Source organism: Schistocerca cancellata, chromosome 4 (genome assembly GCF_023864275.1).
Source record: "Schistocerca cancellata isolate TAMUIC-IGC-003103 chromosome 4, iqSchCanc2.1, whole genome shotgun sequence".
Taxonomy (NCBI): domain Eukaryota; kingdom Metazoa; phylum Arthropoda; class Insecta; order Orthoptera; family Acrididae; genus Schistocerca; species Schistocerca cancellata.
Genome location: NC_064629.1, coordinates 769869977 through 769888867, shown reverse-complemented (window position 1 = coordinate 769888867; position 18891 = coordinate 769869977).

Here is an 18891-nt window from a genome sequence, read left to right as displayed (position 1 = left end):
ACTTTCAAGCTGCTGTCTTTGGAAGTACGACAGAGCACAAAATATGTTTTGCTGACATTTTATGTAAAATATCTTTCTCTGGGAGCTTCGATTAAATGCTGTGTGAGATCTATAATTTGTCTTTTATTTTCTCTTACGCAACTGCGTCATTAGCATAAGCAAATATTGGATTTTTATTAACTTTTTATTAACTAAGTTCGTATGAATCTGCCGTATTGTAGAGGCTTGGGGTGGGTGATCTCTACAGTGGCAGGGTTGAGGAGAGGCAGTGGAGGTACAGGAAGAGATTACTCCGGGAAGACGATGAAGTGAATAAATATTATGGATATGGACAGCATTGGTCACTAGAGGTATAACAATATTGTCAAAAATTGAAATAAAAACTTTAAATGCGAATTGCTGTAAACTGATTTTTTGAGCTATAATGTACCTTTTCTCACGAATTTGACATAGTTCTTAAAATTAGTTACTGAATAATCCTGTGCTGCACTTTTCCACTAGCTTTTCTCTGGGAAAAGTTCTCCTTTAAAATTAGAGAAAAATAGAGCAGTCTCGGGTAACAAAAAACTGAAAAATTCATTTCAAAGCAACTATGACCTTAAAAAAATATCTATCCCACACGTTTTATTAGCCTCTTATGGAGATGTAAACTGTCAAATTCCAGTTTTATAGCTTGATTAGTTTACGGGGAAAGATACATTATAGAAACAATCGTAATTAAAAAATAAAATCCCTATAAAGTGTATACCGATTCTCATTTTCCAACAAAAATTGCTTAGAATTTCAACCATTATGTTGTACACTATAGTGACAAGTTTTACAATTTTAGTTGTAATATTTTTGGAGATACATATTTTTAAGTGCAAGAATGCATTTTGCCCAGCGTCTATCCTTAAAGATAAAATAAGTGGCACTGAATAATAAAACTACAAAACCAAAAATTGTTCAGAAGAAGCAAATTTATGTCACAATTAAAAGTTACAAGTCTCAACTCGATCAGAGCAGTATTTTGGTTAAAATCAGCATTTTTACATAAAATTGAAGCTGGTAGACGTTAGACTCAGAATGGTGAAAATTAGTATGTAGCGTCAGTTTCGTATAAAAACATTAAATATGTGACGCGAAGCTGCCTCTACTAGTTTTCAAGTTATTTACTAAAAACCAAATTTGGAACGGAAACGTCTTTATTCGTGGTAGATTAAATATTATTTATATTTTTAATAGAATGTTCTAATTACAGCACTCGGATACATTCATGCAGTAACACAACTGTACCAAGTTTCAACACTGTATTGTAAATAACAATGGTTATAAGGAACGTTAAACAAGCAGTTCAGAGATCATCTTCTACTGTCGGTTCTGTTTTAAAAATCCTAACCGGCAAAGTTTAAATGCAGTCGAGCTAAAACATTTTCAGTGGAAATGGAAATGTCGTGTGGCTAGGGCCTCCCGTCGGGTAGACCGTTCGCCTGGTGCAGATCTTTCGATTTGACGCCACTTCGGCGACCTGCGCGTCGATGAGGATGAAATGATGATGATTAGGACAACACAACACCCAGTCCCTGAGCGGAGGAAATCTCCGACCCAGCCGGGAATCGAACCCGGGCCCTTAGAATTGACAGTCCGTCACGCTGACCACTCAGCTACCGGGGCGGACAACACTTTCAGTAACTAAAGCAAACTTAAGTCTATCTATACACGAATTAAGAAATTAGTAAATTGTTAAACGATATAGCTGTTAATTTATATGCGTCCGAGAAATGGGCCATTTAGATACTCTTACCTGTGCCGAGAGCAGTTGGCGGTCCGCTGCGCCCCTGTATCAATACAGCGAGAAAGGCCGTGGATGGAGACACTTCACACCGAGATATCAAACTGTCCGCACCAGTCAAACACCCACGTGCGTTGTGTCTCGAATGACGTCAAAGTAGGGCAGACTTGAATGCGTTTTCGATAAAAGTAGGAAGCGGACTCGCGAGGATTGTACGCCGTCCTAGGTCAGTTAGATTACACAGAAGTGTGCCCCCCATAATGTTTGACAAAACCACGTTGCGATATTATTTTCCAGTCTTAAGGCGAGCAATTAACTCGTGGTGATCAAAAGTTAGGGCGATAGACCATTTCACTTGCAACTTCCTGTAGAGGTCGCCTCCGAACTGTTAATAGTGCTGTCTCCAACAGGGATATTAGTTACAATACTAAGACTTATATTTTGTGCGTGTGGACGTTTACAGAACTTATCAATCTATTAAAACTAAAAACGTTTATATATAGTCATAGTTTCTGATCCTGCTAAGTAAATAGCAAATAAAAACATTTTCTTTCAATGAGTACAAAGAGTAATGTCGACATCCATCCTGTAAATTATGGTGAGTATGTTGTCTATCGCCTTCTGGGTGACCGCCAAAATACACTCCTGGAAATTGAAATAAGAACACCGTGAATTCATTGTCCCAGGAAGGGGAAACTTTATTGACACATTCCTGGGGTCAGATACATCACATGATCACACTGACAGAACCACAGGCACATAGACACAGGCAACAGAGCATGCACAATGTCGGCACTAGTACAGTGTATATCCACCTTTCGCAGCAATGAAGGCTGCTATTCTCCCATGGAGACGATCGTAGAGATGCTGGATGTAGTCCTGTGGAACGGCTTGCCATGCCATTTCCACCTGGCGCCTCAGTTGGACCAGCGTTCGTGCTGGACGTGCAGACCGCGTGAGACGACGCTTCATCCAGTCCCAAACATGCTCAATGGGGGACAGATCCGGAGATCTTGCTGGCCAGGGTAGTTGACTTACACCTTCTAGAGCACGTTGGGTGGCACGGGATACATGCGGACGTGCATTGTCCTGTTGGAACAGCAAGTTCCCTTGCCGGTCTAGGAATGGTAGAACGATGGGTTCGATGACGGTTTGGATGTACCGTGCACTATTCAGTGTCCCCTCGACGATCACCAGTGGTGTACGGCCAGTGTAGGAGATCGCTCCCCGCACCATGATGCCGGGTGTTGGCCCTGTGTGCCTCGGTCGTATGCAGTCCTGATTGTGGCGCTCACCTGCACGGCGCCAAACACGCATACGACCATCATTGGCACCAAGGCAGAAGCGACTCTCATCGCTGAAGACGACACGTCTCCATTCGTCCCTCCATTCACGCCTGTCGCGACACCACTGGAGGCGGGCTGCACGATGTTGAGGCGTGAGCGGAAGACGGTCTAACGGTGTGCGGGACCGTAGCCCAGCTTCATGGAGACGGTTGCGAATGGTCCTCGCCGATACCCCAGGAGCAACAATGTCCCTAATTTGCTGGGAAGTGGCGGTGCGGTCCCCTATGGCACTGCGTAGGATGCTACGGTCTTGGCGTGCATCCGTGCGTCGCTGCGGTCCGGTCCCAGGTCGACGGGCACGTGCACCTTCCGCCGACCACTGGCGACAACATCGATGTACTGTGGAGACCTCACGCCCCACGTGTTGAGCAATTCGGCGGTACGTCCACCCGGCCTCCCGCATGCCCACTATACGCCCTCGCTCAAAGTCCGTCAACTGCACATACGGTTGACGTCCACGCTGTCGCGGCATGCTACCAGTGTTAAAGACTGCGATGGAGCTCCGTATGCCACGGCAAACTGGCTGACACTGACGGCGGCGGTGCACAAATGCTGCGCAGCTAGCGCCATTCGACGGCCAACACCGCGGTTCCTGGTGTGTCCGCTGTGCCGTGCGTGTGATCATTGCTTGTACAGCCCTCTCGCAGTGTCCGGAGCAAGTATGGTGGGTCTGACACACCGGAGTCAATGTGTTCTTTTTTCCATTTCCAGGAGTGTAGTTTTCAGCGAAGGTAGGTAGAAATTACGCGCAGATAATTTAAGTCTTTTAAGAACGACATAACGAAAAACACGGACTATATGATTATTACCTGCCGCTCCACATGTGAAGCATCGACCGGGAAACTGAAGAGTGTAAGTGTCCGACACCAAACAGGATACTGAAGTGAAATATGCTGATACCAGTGCGAGAACAGTGTTAAGATTTGGTCGCGAGTATGGAAACTCAATAGTACACGTTAGTCACAGTAATCTTGGACGTGACAGAAGGAGGTAAGAAGGCACAACATCGCGGTACCACCGACACTGAGATTAAAAGAAGACGGTGCATCGTCGTGGAACTCGGTGGACATGTAAGATACTTGCAAGCTACTTTGCGCTATCACCGGTGCTCAGGCGCCCCACCCCCTTCCACAGGGGGGAACTTGGGACCTTTGCCTTTCGCGAGCAGTAGAGCACTTGCCCGCGAAAGGCAAAGGTCCTGTGCTCGAGTCTCGGTCCGGCACACAGTTTTAATCTGCCAGGAAGTTTCATATCAGCGCACACTCCGCTGCAGAGTGAAAATCTCGTTCTGGAAATATCCCCCAGGCTGTGGCTAAGCCATGTCTCCGCAATAGCCTTTCTTTCAGGAGTGCTAGTTCTGCAAGGTTCGCAGGAGAGCTTCTGTGAAGTCTGGAAGGTTGGAGACGAGATACTGGCAGAAGTAAAGCTGTGAGGACGGGGCGTGAGTTGTGCTTGGGTAGCTCAGTTGGTAGAGCACTTGCCCGCGAAAGGCAAAGGTCCCGAGTTCGAATCTCGGTCCGGCACACAGTTTTAAACTGCCAGGAAGTTTCATATCAGCGCACACTCCGCTGTAGAGTGAAAATCTCATTCAAGTTTATGCATGTTTATCTAGGACCATTCAGGGTAATAGGTACGCCTTATGCAAATACATACCGATTAGAATACCGAAAAAGAATGGTGAACTAGTTCTTCGAAACATTGTGGATCTGAAGCCTTTCCAAATTGACAGTAATTAGAAACTGTATGGAGTCTGCAACTCCTTGGCTGACACACAGTTTGCTGTACTGTGAGGTCACAGCTTCATTTCCCTTTCAGGTTTCATTCTCTTCTTCTGTTCTGTCTACAGAAAGTAAGGAATATATGCCTTCATGTTGTACATATGCTGTTAGTTTGTAATACCTTCTTAGTAAGTTATAATGATTCCCAAAAATGACTATACCCGAATTATGACTTATAAGAGACTATGAGAGGTAGTTTGCAATAGTAAATTCTAAATGTCAAAATAACAATGGGTAATTTATGAGCACGAATGATAGAAAAAATGGCTGAAGTAAACAAATAACAAACAAGACCCACAAAAAAGGATTAGTAGCAAGAAAATATAGATACTCTGCGTTAAGGGAAGTAGTTGAAGCCAAAAATCCTAAACTCAGAAAGAATGAATTCTGCATTAATTACTAATTTTAATGTTGGATGTAAAGTTGTCTGTAGGTGAGAGAAAATAATAATATGGTGCCAACAGCGGTAAGCCAAAGAGTTTTGGCGTTAATGAAAGGTGATATGTGAAAGTAGTGTGAGGATCACACCAAAAATACCTGTAAATAATTATATCAATACACTGACGAAGATGCAAGGGAGAATGAAGCGTCGAAATATCTAGGAAAACGAAATACATGGATAAATGAAAATAGGGAGAACTAGGAGTAATGAAGTAAATAGGATGACATATAAACTAAAATGGTGAAAATTTGTGTCTAATTCCCTCACATCTCGTAAAACGGGTCAGAAATGTGTAATCTTGCTTAAGGCAGACAACAGTACAGATAAACGAATGTGTTAAGAAATGCAGATTTTAGAGTACTGGTATATTATAATGAAAACAGTTAATTGTATCTGTACACCAAAATAAAGCAACAGCTGTCGAACCAATAACTTCCTTAGTGTAGTAACCCGTACAATAATTGAGCCAAATGGAGATAGGGCTTACAAAGGTTACTCGATTTTCTAAGTAAATCATCATCTAAGGAAGTGAAGTACATTGCAAACTACCCCAAAATGTGACTGTTTTAAAAACCTGTGTTGACCTTCAGGGCATAATAGCTAGCGTTTACAAAGAAAAATTGCAAATATTGTATTCAAGCTTAATAATAAAGTAACTAGTAGAAGTGAGCTAGAGTAATGCCACGATTTTATGAAGTGGCGTAGTGCCAATAGACATGAAAAAGTTAATAGTTTTCCAAACAATAAATTTTAGAACGAAAAATTCTTTCTGATAACTTGTCAGTTAATTACTTAAATTATAGAAGGAAAATAGAGTGCAAAATGTGTTTGTCCTCAGTTAGATATTAGTTGAGGACGGAAGCTTAGGCTATGTTATCTGTTCCTCAGGAATATGAAGGCCTCACGAAAGGCAGCCTACCAGCTGTATGAAGAAGTAAGGACACCAACCATAATGACTCCTCCCCTTCCCTTTGTACTAAGTGTCTAGAAGGACACCAACCATAGTGACTTCTCACCCTCTACCATAAATATTTTAGTGAAAGTAGTTCGTAAGGACACAAACCATAGTGCCTACAGTTCTGATTAAATGAGCAAGTACTGGAAAGCTATAAAAGAGTAAAATGTTTTTGGGTGTTTCTCTTTCTCTTTTCTTTTCTGAAAATTCTAAATCACAAAAATTAGTTTTGTAATGATCGAAAATTATATATATATATATATGGTGTTTCTGTGCTGTTTATTTATATTTACATTCTTTATTTCCTGCAAGGAAACAAGGATGACGAGTCTGAGTATTAGGAAGTCATCATGTAGGTATTGTTTACTTGTCCTTAAGTTGACTCTGTTGTTTCGTATTTATATTGTCGCATAACAGAACGTGCTATGAATCAACGACAGACCAATTCATTACTCAGTGGTAATCACAGACATAGAGTACAATACGGTGGAGCAGTTCCGGTACAATTTCGCAGAACTCACTCACATGCACCTTGTGTATGGGGAAGTACGTTGCAATGCTCTCGCTGCTAAAAGGCTGTACTGGAAACGATTTCCTAAAAGGCATTATCCATCTTGACGAGCGTTTATTTCTCTCTATCGACGAATGCGGGAGACTGCTTGATTGGAAAGAAGAAGAGAGGGACCTGGGAACATGAGGATCACTCGCACACCCGATTTTGAAGAGGAGGTGCTGGAGCGTGTTGCAGTGGACCCTACAAGTACTCATCGTATTGAACGTGAAGTGGGCGCTGCACATACTAGCATGTGGTGAGTTCTCCACGAACAACAATTACACCCATATCACCCGCAACGAGTCCATGCAATACTTGTGATTGACTTTGCACGAAGAGTCGCATATTGTTTCAGTGGTTGCTCCAACAATGGATTGGTTAATCAGATTTCCTTCAAATCGTGCTGTTTAGAGACGAGACCTCATTTGATAGTGGTGGTATTACGAACAGCAGGAACAGCCATTTGTGGGGTGAGGAAAATCCTCACGTTATAGCAGAGTCACACCATCAAGTGTGAATATCTGGGCCGGCATTGTAGGCGACAATCCCTTTGGGCCATATTTTCTACCTGGCCGTCTGAATGGCTATCTGTACTTGAAGTTCGTGCAAACCGTTCAGCCTGAGCTGTTGGAGAATGTACCCTCAACTGTTAGTGACAGGATGTGGATACAAAATGACGGTGCACGACCTTACTTCAGCCTGGATGTCCGCATCCATCTCAGTTCTGTATTTCCTGGTCGCTGGATTGGAAGTGGAGGTTCTATTCCATGACGTTCGAGGCCACCTGATCTGAATCTCCTCGATTATTTTCTATGGGGTATCTAAAGTCACTTCTGTATGAGACCGCAGTGGTTATGAATATAGATTTAGTTGCCGTAATTGTAGCTGTGATTAACATACGGAGCACTGCACCGTAATTTAAGAGTGAAATTTGATATGAAAATAACACTTCCGAACTTCGTCAGTGTATGCTGCTTAAGTATTTAATGTTAATATTGTAAGATCTCAGAATGCTCAAATGAATATGTTAGGCAAAATAAACAATCTTAAGGAAAAGATAAGTGACGTTCAATAATAAAACTATAAAACTAAAAATTGTTCAGAACATTCAAATATATATCACAATTAAAAGTTACAGGTCTCAACTAGATCAGAGCAATATTTTGGTGGAGACTGGTGTTTTTAGGTAAAATTGCAGCTGTTAAATATTAGACTCAGAAAGCTGAAAATTTGTGTACACCCACGGTTTCATGAAAAACATTAAATATTTGGCACCAAAAAGCTGCCTCTATCAGTTTTCAAGTTATTTACTAAAAACCAAAGTTGGAACGAAAACGTCCTTATTCATGATAGATCAAGTATCATTTATATTTGGGATAGAAAGTTCTAATTACAGCATTCGGCTACATTCATGCAGTAACACAGCTTTACCAAGTTTCAAAACTGTATAGTAAATAACAATAGTTATACGGAACGTTAAACAGGCAGTTTAGAAATGATCTTCTACTGTCGGTTCTGTTTTAAAACTCCTAACCGGCAAAGTTTAAATGCAGTAGAGGTAAAACTTTTTCGGTAACTAAAGCAAACTTAAGTCTATCAATATACGAATTAAGAAATTTGTAAGTTGTTAAACGACATAGCTGTTAATTTATGTGTCCGAAAAATGGGCCATTTAGATACTACTACCTGTGCCGAGAGCAGTTGATGGAGATGTTACATTAGGCGGTCGGCTGCGCCCCTATATAAATACAGGGAGAAAGGCCGTGGAAGGAGACCCTTCACACCAAGATATCAAACTGTCCGCACCAATCAAACGCCCACGTCCGTTGTGCCTCGGATGACGTCAGAGCTGGACAGAATCCAATGGCTTTTCGGTAAAAGTAGGAAGTAAACCCGCTAAGACTGTACGCCGTCCTGGATCCGTTAGATTTCAAGGAAGTAACTGTTTGTGTGCCACCTGTAACGTTGACAAAACCACGTGGCAAGTGGCGAGGTTATTTTCCATTTAATATGAGCAATTAATTTTCGGTGATTAAAAGTCAAGGCGATAGACCATTTCACTTGCAACTTCCGATAGATGTCGCCTCCGAACTGTTAATAGGGCCGTTTCCAACAGGGATATTAGTTAAACACTGAGACTTGTATTTTGTGCGTGCTAAATTCTACAGAATATATAAATCAGTTAAAACTGAAAACTTTTATTTATAGCTATAGTTCCTGATCCTGCTAAGAAAACAGCAACTAGAAACATTTTCTTTCAATGAGCACATAGAGTAATGTGGACTCGCAGACTGGAAATTATGGTATGTTCTCCATCGCTTTCTGGCTGACCCCAAAAATAGTTTTCAGGCTTATGTAGACAGCGAAGGCAGGTGGTAAGCATGCACATATAATTTAAGACTCTTTTCATAACGACCTGACGAAAAACACAAACAATTTGTTTATTACAGGTCGTTCCACAACTGAACAACCACTTGAATTATTACGTAGATACGATGTGATTCTGATGGTAGAAAAAATAAGAAGAGGCATATCCCAATGTTGGAAGAGATGTGTGAAGGCAAATAACAATTATATGAAATGTTATGACATAAAAAACGGTATCAAATTATATAGCATATTTAGATGCAAACAGTTTGTATGATTATGGTATGAGTCAATGTTTACCATAAGCTTGATTTGAATGGGATAATGTAGAATTTGTTGATTCTGAAAATATTAGTGAGATGTAAGACACATCTAAAACTGGAAATATATTTGAAATAGGTCTAGAATATCCTAAACATCATCACGATTTATGTAAAGATACATCATTAGCTGCCAAAAATAAAGTTGTGCCTGGAACTAAAGAAAGTAAGTTGTTCCGTACTCTGGGTCACAAAAATAAGTTACATAGTTCACTATAAATATCTTAAACGGTGTCTGTCTGTAGGAATGTATCTAACAAAAACATACAGAGTTTTAAAACATAAAAAACCCAATTGGTCGAAAAAATATATAGATTTGAATTCAGATTTTGGAATGAAAGCTAAGAATGATTTTGAAAAAGATTTCCACCAACTGATGAAACAGTTTTTTCCTGTGCACACAACTGGAGAATAAACCTTAATACGTGGTCCAGTGGGAAATGCACTCTGGTATGCACATCACAGTACAATACATCAGAGTACGGATGTTGATACACATCTCGTTCGATGACAATCCGAGCCGGTTGTCCAGGTCAGAAAGTCTGCAGATCGATAGCTATTGACTCCAGCAACGAATTGTGAAAGACAATGGCCGTCCAAAATAGACATGTAATATTAATTCAGCTGTAACATTTTAGTTAATATTAGTAATAGTAATATTAATTCAGCTGTAACATTTTAGTGTCTCCCATAAGTCCAACCCCTCGTCCAAGTCGTGGGAGATGGGCAACGGCACAAAGTAGGGGACTGCCTATAGGGGCGATGTACAGCGGGGACTTCGTGTGCCCCAGGACCGCTACGGTAGCTGAGAAGGCTCTATGGGAACCCTGAAACGTGACGGCTAACGGGGCTCTGGTGAAGCTGCGATAGGCCTAGCAAGCCAGTAGTGGATAAATCAACTGCTTTTAAAAAGGGAACATGCCTCGGATCACGGAACGGATCTAAAGGAAACCGACCAAGCAATGGAAAAGGATTACGAGATGGTTTACGACTGGGCACCTTAAACGTAAGGACTCTAACTGGGAAGTTAGAAGAAATTGTAGAAATGATGGAAAGGAGGAAATTGGACATCTTGGGACTTGCTGAGACTAGGTGGAGAGGAGTTGGTGAAAAACCACTAAGTAAAGGATGTAAACTGTACTGGATAGGGAATGAGAGGGGAAGAAATGGAGTGGCAATAGTGGTCAGAGAGGGTCTGCAGGAGGAGGTGGAAGGTATCAATGATCGAATGATAAAAGCCAGAGTACGAGTGAAAGGAAAAAGCATTGAAATCATCCAAGCATATGCCCCACAGGTGGGGTGTACAAAAAAGGAGAAGGAGGAATTTGAAGATGACATGCAAAAGCAGCTAAATGGAGGTAATCAGATTATAATAGGGGACCTCAATGCACATGTTGGCACAGACAGGAAAGGATTCGAGGAGATAATGGGACCAGAGGGCTGGGGGAACCGAAATAGAGAAGGAAAATTGTTGCTGGAATTCTGCAAGAGGAATGGGCTGACGATCGCAAATTCCTGGTACAAGAAGAGAAGTAGTCACAAAATAACTTGGTACAGTGGGGACTGGTCCCAAACTTCAGTAGTAGACTATGTACTAGTGGATAGGCAGATGATGAGCAGCCTCACAGATGTTAAGGTCGTTCCATCTGAGGCCTTAGACAGTGACCATCGGCTGTTGGTAGCCACCCTGAGAGAGAAAAAAGATAGGAGGGCAACAGATATACAGGAGAAAAGGTTGAAGACATGGATGCTGAAAGAGGATGAACGGAGGACCCAGTACCAGACACTGATCAGGAAGAAGCTGCCAAAGGAAGATCAGAGAACAGTGGAAGAAGAATGGGGAGATTTTAAGAGGGCCCTAGTTGAGGCAGCTGAGATTGTGTGCGGAAGAACTAGCACAAAGAGGAGAAGTAAGGAAACCCCATGGTGGAACAACATATGTAAAGAGGCAGTACTTCGAAAGAACAAAGCCTTCAGAGAATGGTTCCAGACCCGAACAGAGGAAGCTAGGGTAAAATATAAGGAAAGCAAGAAAGCGGCACAGACCATAGTAAGGGCGGAGAAGAAGAAGTGGATGGAAAAATGGACAAGAATGTTAGAAGAGGACAGTGAAGGGAACAAAAAAGTACTTTACACCATGGTAAGAAATAAGAGGAAGGACAGAAGCGAGTGCCTGAGGATCATGGATAATAATGGAAGAGTTGTGGAGGAAATGCATGAGCTCAAAAAGATTTGGAAGGAGTACTTTGAAGATCTGTTGAATGCCGCCAAGCGGGTAACTAACAGCGATGAAGAGCCTAAGGCAGCAGACGATGATAATAGTGGGGAAATTGATGATCTAACTTGGAATGAAGTGGAAGAAGCCATAAAGAGGATGAAAGGGGGCAAGGCACCAGGTTGGGACGAAGTAACAGTGGATATGATACGAGCAGCAGGAGAAGTAGGAACCCAGTGGCTATACAGAGTGCTGAGGGTGGTGTGGAAGGAGAACAGAATTCCTGAGGATTGGAAGAAAGGAATTATAGTCCCGATCTTCAAGAAAGGGGATAAAAGGAGATGTGAGAACTACAGAGGAATCACCCTGCTATGCCACTGTGGAAAAATCTATGAAAAGATCCTGGAGAAGAGAATAAGAAGCAGTATTGAAAGTAGACTGCAAGAGGAGCAGTATGGTTTCAGACCGGGAAGATCAACAACGGACCTCATATTTGCGGTAAGGCAACTGCAGGAAAGGCACTATGAGTACGGGAAGGACTTAATCATGGCCTTTTTAGATATTGAGAAGGCGTATGACAGTATCTGTAGGGACAAGCTCTGGGATGTGCTGAACGCAAAAGGGATAGATGAAGAGATAACACGAAAAGTCAGAAAAATGTATGAGGGAAGTGAGAGTTGTGTGAAAGTGGGGAGGGAATGTACTGCATGGTTCAAGCTGGAAAATGGGCTGCGACAGGGAAGTGCACTTTCGCCTTTATTGTTTATTATTGTTATGGATGAAATCCTACAGCAAGTGTCAGATGCAATTGGAGATCATAAAATGAAAGCAGTGCTTTTTGCCGATGACCTGATGTTATGGGGAAATTGCGAGAAGGAGGTGCAAGAGCAGTTAGATGCATGGGAGGCAACGGCAGCACAATATGGAATGCATTTCTCTGCAAAGAAAAGTAAAATAATTGTCACAACAAGGAAGACGAATAGGCCAAATGTGGATATAACTTGTGGAGGGGAAAAACTACAAGTGGTAGAGAACTTCAAGTACCTGGGAAGCGTGATTGAAAGTAAGGGGGGAAACGCAATGGAAATAAATGAAAGGTGCAGAAAAGCAGGGCAGTTCTACAAATGCATTAGGGGGCTTATTTGGAGCAAGGAGGTGCCACAGAAATCCAAGGGAATTATATACCGAACCTACTTTGTCCCCATATTGGCATACGGAAGTGAGACATGGGTAATGCACAAAAGCGGCAAAAGTAGAATACAGGCTAGCGAAATGAAGTTCCAGAGGAGCAGGTTGGGTGTAACAAGACGAGACAGATTGCGAAATGAGTATGTGAGGGAAAGACTAAAGGAGGAACCAGTACAGGACAGGATAGAAAAATCAAGACTGCAGTGGTATGGACACATGAAGAGAATGGATGAGGGAAGAATTCCTAAGAGGATGTTTGATCTGCAACTGGAGGGGAAGAGGCCCAGAGGAAGACCAAGAGATAGATGGGTGAAGGGAGTGAAGGAATGTGTGACGAGAAGAGGAGAGAACTGGACGAAGGTGGAAGAGGGGGAATGGTGGAAAGACAGAACACGATGGAGAGGCTTGTGTTCCCGACAGACCCAGCCAGTGGCTGGAAACTGTCCAAGATGATGATGATGATGTAACATTTTAGTAACGCCATCAGGTGTTGGCATGGATATAATCAAAGCTGGTTTGGCGCAAGTACCGCACGGTATGATTTCTAGCACGATTCTGTGTCGCTGCCTGTCCAATGCTTACGGCAGTATTTCCAGAAACTACCATGGAAGCGGCGTGGAAGCGGTAAATGGTAAATAACGGCGTCACCCAAGCAGTATTTTCACTGGAATTATGATCTAGGAGCAATTTGCAATACCTGGCACACATTTCTACATGTCGGCCTGCAAGCCAGTAGGTATTTAACATACAATGGCTGTCACAGCTCTGAAGTCGTCTTTTGCTGGATGTCGCGTATCCATACAACGCCGTCTCCCTGGGAACCATTAACGTCGCTTAACCATCGTTTCCGGAATATAATCTACGAGTTTGCGATAAATCCCAAGAGATGGCTTATCTCTTTTAAAGATATTTTTATCATATACTGACGAAATACTGTTTGTAGAAGTCATATTACAAAATATATATTTGTTATTAGTTTTCGTGTAACTATTCTGTGTATACCTTATTGTAACAACTATTATACGTCCGATATGCCTGACTGGCTATCGGTGACGTAATTTGGTATGCGGTGGGCGGAGCATCGTGTATTTAAGCAACAACTGCCTTGTTCTACTTGGCAGTTCACGTTCATAGAGTTACAATACTAGCTCCAAACATTGCCACCGCTTTCCATCATGGGAATAATTTCTTCTTTTGATATTTGTTATACGTGATGTATTTTGTACGATACTACTATTACCAGACAGCCCTCCAAATATATTCTATGTTAATATTTGAGTATGAGAGTCTGTGGATGATCAAAAACTGGCCGATACCAGTTACCATCGATAAAAATGTTTTTGCGGTCGAGACTCTGTGTGTCCATTTTTAAAGTCATCCACTTCTGCTTGAGGAACTGAATTAAGCCTTTCGCAGTACAATTATTAGGTAAGAATCCGAAAGAAAACACAACGAAACATCAATTTATCATTTAAGCACGTTTGTTTGTATTAACACTAAAACATTACGTGTTTACATTATTTCAAAACAAAAAAGAAGCCAGCATATTGTGAGTACAGAACAGTACCGATGCATTACAATAGGGCTCAATGGAGCGACTACCAACTTTGTTACAGACATTGTACCTACGAAGAATGTTCAGGTGCACACTCTTCAGTCCATCTGCTGTTTTCGGTATCTAGTGTAGCGACCAGAAATCGTGCCAGCAGATCTTCCTCTGTCTCTACAGGAGACTTGTAAATTTAACTTTGGATACGACCCCACAAGAAGTAGTACGTCATCCTGTCTACCCTATTGCATACCAGGACAAGCAACTCTGAGACTTTTCTCTTTCCCTCAGCAGACGTGGACGTCGTAAAGTTTCTGGACGTGGGTTCCTATTCGGAAGTTAAAGGAGTCCTAGAAGTTTGTAAATAGAAGTTCCGAACACCCTGTATATTAGATACATTTCACATTAGTTATATCCTCTTTTCAAAAACACTGTCTATTCCTCTCAAATCCTGTTCTGTGTCTAACAGAATTACAGTGTCATTGGCCAACTTCGAAGCTTTTTTTCTTCTCTCTGAACTTTAATTCACTTTCCAAAATTTCTCCTTGGCTTCCTTTACTGCTCGCTCAGTGTCTAGAATAAATTACATCGCGGAGAAATAACAGCTCTGTTTCACCCCCTCTTAACCACTGTTTTCATTTCGTGCCCTTCGCTTCTTATAACTGAAGTCTCATTTCTGTACAAGTTGTAGATAATTTTTCGCTCTCTGTATTTTATCCCTGCTACCTTCAGATTTTCAAAGAGTGTATTCCAGTCAACATTGTCAAAGGCTTTCTCTAAATCTACAAATGCTGCAACCGTAGATAGTTACACCAGTTATCAAAGCACTAGCATTTCACATCTGTAATGGCTTATCTCGCGCTGACATTAACCTGTGATCTTGCAACGTTGATCACTTGCATATCTTACGTACACAATGTATTCCTGAAATATCATTACTCAATATTAATTTTTTCTTGGTGTTGCAATTTTTTTGTCAGTGCATTTGCGACAAGCTTTGTGAAATGTACAATACATTTAAGGGAGCATACATGACATCAATTAAAACATTTGCTTTAGTGAGCACATAGAAGCAAAGTTAAGAGAGTACTGTCTACTCAGAATTACTGATGTCAGACAACGTCATATGTTGTAACGTCTGCTAAGGTCGCCGGTGGTGTATGACTGAGAATAGATTACAAGGAAAAAAGGGTCAAAAAGACAACAAAATTTATTTTAGTGTCACTGTCTGACACTTCATTCTAAACTGATTTTTTGGAGGTAAGAAACTGGTAGTAGTAGGGCAACAGGAGCATCAGCACAGTTCATTAGTGCAGGTTGCGTACATCAGGCGCAGGATACCTCCAGGGACAAATCAGTTCTTCTCTTTTAATTCACAGGTCTTTAACCTATTGTTCTACTAGGTGGGTTATGACCCACTGAGAGTAATCAATTCTTATGAGAAACCCTCCCCCCAAACCTCCCACTCCCACACCTCCTACCAACCCCTCTGGAACCTCCAACTCCCCATTGCCAATACAAGTACACTTTCAGACTTGAAGTAATCGAATAGCCACCTCCCATTCCATCAGTTTGATTGACCAATCAATTAAATTGTTCAATTAACTAATCCCTCCCCCAGCTGGTAAATCCTCCAGCCCACCGCTCCCCTCCCCCACTTTCCCTCTACTCACCTGCCTGGCTCTGTGCTGGAGAGGAAGGATACCACAACAAGAAATTCAGTTACATAGCAGAGGGTATATTGTTTATTTATAAAAAAATCAGTTTGCATGGGTTGGATCTCTCTTACTTATCATTCTCTGCTGTTTGGGAAGATACAGATATTGTACAATAGATTGAAAAGAAGTAATTAAACCGATCGCCAATTTTATTCAGATTGCTCAAGGAAGATTGTCATGAAACAGTCTTCACATGTAATTACACTGTTACAAATCTTATGCACTGCCAGCAGGGCATTGCACACCTGTGTCCAAGAGACCGCACTGCATTCACTCACGACCCTGCGACTGCTGTCATTTTGCCTGCCACACACTCTAGCCTCCGCGTGCGACATGCAGACCAGAAATTGCACTGAGCCGCCAAATAAAAGCTTCAGATGGTGGCAACACATTTTTATTGGAATTAGACGTAGTAGGTACCATTTGATGCTTCCCGTGTGTGTGTCTGTAGTCAGGGCACCACCATGAATGTCAAAACTGCCCCATGTCATAATTACAGATCGCATTACTAAATACCAACGACAGTGGACCGGATATTGATCTCCTTTGATCTCATGGTCCTCAAACAAAGCATCCAATAGCAACATTCTGTGTATCAGGGAATTCCATACTCGTTTCCTGTCTCTTTCTCTCAAGAGGCCACTCCCCATTTGTCTGTGTGAACCAACATCTCCAAACACGCAGACAGAGGTTTTCATCTCTCCTCAGAATGCTGTGTTTCTATTAGCTAAAGGTGGAGACACAGGGAGAGCTGAAGCAATTTTGTTATCAAAAATAGAGCGAAATAATCCATTTACACTACTCTATCAAAATAATTGCTGAAAAACTTGCAGGAGTCAAACAGATCGTTTAAAACACTCACCTCCAGCTTACAATGATCCTTAGTCATAATAAAACGTATTTTCGACGTTTGAGTATCACACACAAACATTATGCAAATCAAGTAATGAAATTTCCGCCACAAATAGATCCAAGGTCTTGCATGCACCGACATTGGAGAACACAAACACCACAACCTTTCCAATAAATATATGTGGTGAATAAAATCATACTGATCACACAGACCAGCACACGAAGTGCGCATTTTCCACTAACTGTTGGGTAGCCACAGTTGTGGCATCTGCTGCTGGTGGGGATATCAGATCGTCTCGTGAGCGCCAGTGAGAAGAGACCCACACATGCACCGGCTATGACGGTAGCTACATTCCAATCCACTGGACCGCAATGCCGAACGCTCAGAGGCTGGAGCAACTGTCACCAAGCAATCACCCAGTCGATTTAAATAGGTATAACAATCATCCAGCACCAATACCCATCATTTTGAATCTTCCCATGCAACACATATGTCCTCTTCTGTAGCCACTCATCCAGCACACAGGTCATTTTGCTAACCCTTGCTGCTGTGGGCAAGATCAGACAGGTCGGCACATTCTTTGCACATAACTGCCTGTCACAGGCTTAGCTAATCTGTTACTTCTGGTCCTGAAGCCTTGTGACCACTCCTGCCACCAACTGCAGTGCACTGTGAAACAAACAGCTGCAGCTTGGATGTATACAGCAGCTCTAAGAAATTCACCCCCTACCTCCAGTTTAAAAAATCTATTTTACCCAATCCGAGACTGTGATGATGTTGACCATACATTTGGAATTTCTCACACAATGTGTGGATTATTCCCTTTTATACAAGTTGTTTTCGAGGACAGAAGAAATTGGGTCATACACGCATTTACATCACTAAAGTATCGTTACTTGCGAAAATCCTGTACAGCACTATAGCATAGGCTACATTTCCTCTACATATTTTCTCATCATGTAGAAAAAAATCTCCTCTACTCAGCTTAATACCTGTTATGGCCTGCATCACAGGACTACAGTATCAAACTCATTTTTGGCTCATGATGCAGTGCTAAGAGTATGCTCTACCTCTGTCACAGAATGCCCTCTCACTTTCGAACTTTAAAGTAACCAAATGCTTCGCCATATAGGAAATATCTTGAGGTAACACCACAGAAAAAGTTGTAAATATCAGGTTTATACTACATATCACCTTACAAATTCGGTAATACACCTGAATTTTATTGCGATGGTCGCCTCTCCCTGTGTAGCTGTGAGATTGAAATTTCGTTAAAAGATATCGTTGCAGCGAAAAACAAACGCCTAATTACCGCTCCCACTCCTGGATCATATCTGTGGAACCCACCTGCCAGGCAGCACATAATTGATAACAAATTGATGGGCTGATTAATTAAATTGATCATGAGAGTTACTTTGCATGGCGAGTACTTTTTTTCAGCAGTCGGGGTACACTCACCAGGTAAATCAAATGGGAATCGCTGGAGGGAAGATGATGTTCTTTTCGAGGAACTCTATTGAGAACCGACATTTGAAGCTGACCGCAGAAGAGTTCTACCACTGGCAACATACACTTCACCTAATGACCGTGCTATTAAAAACTTGATCACAACATGTATGTTACTGTCACCCTGCATAAAAAGCGGTTTTGGTTCTACAGGAACACACAAGAATCGCTAACATTGTTACGCTATGGGATAGAAATGCTATGTGCAATTTGGAATCAGGTCTACCCATTCAGCCACATACTTACGTTGGATTCTATGGAGACGCCTTTTAATGATTACAGTCACTGGTGAATCATTTTTGTGGCACTCTCATATCTCAAAACAGGTCA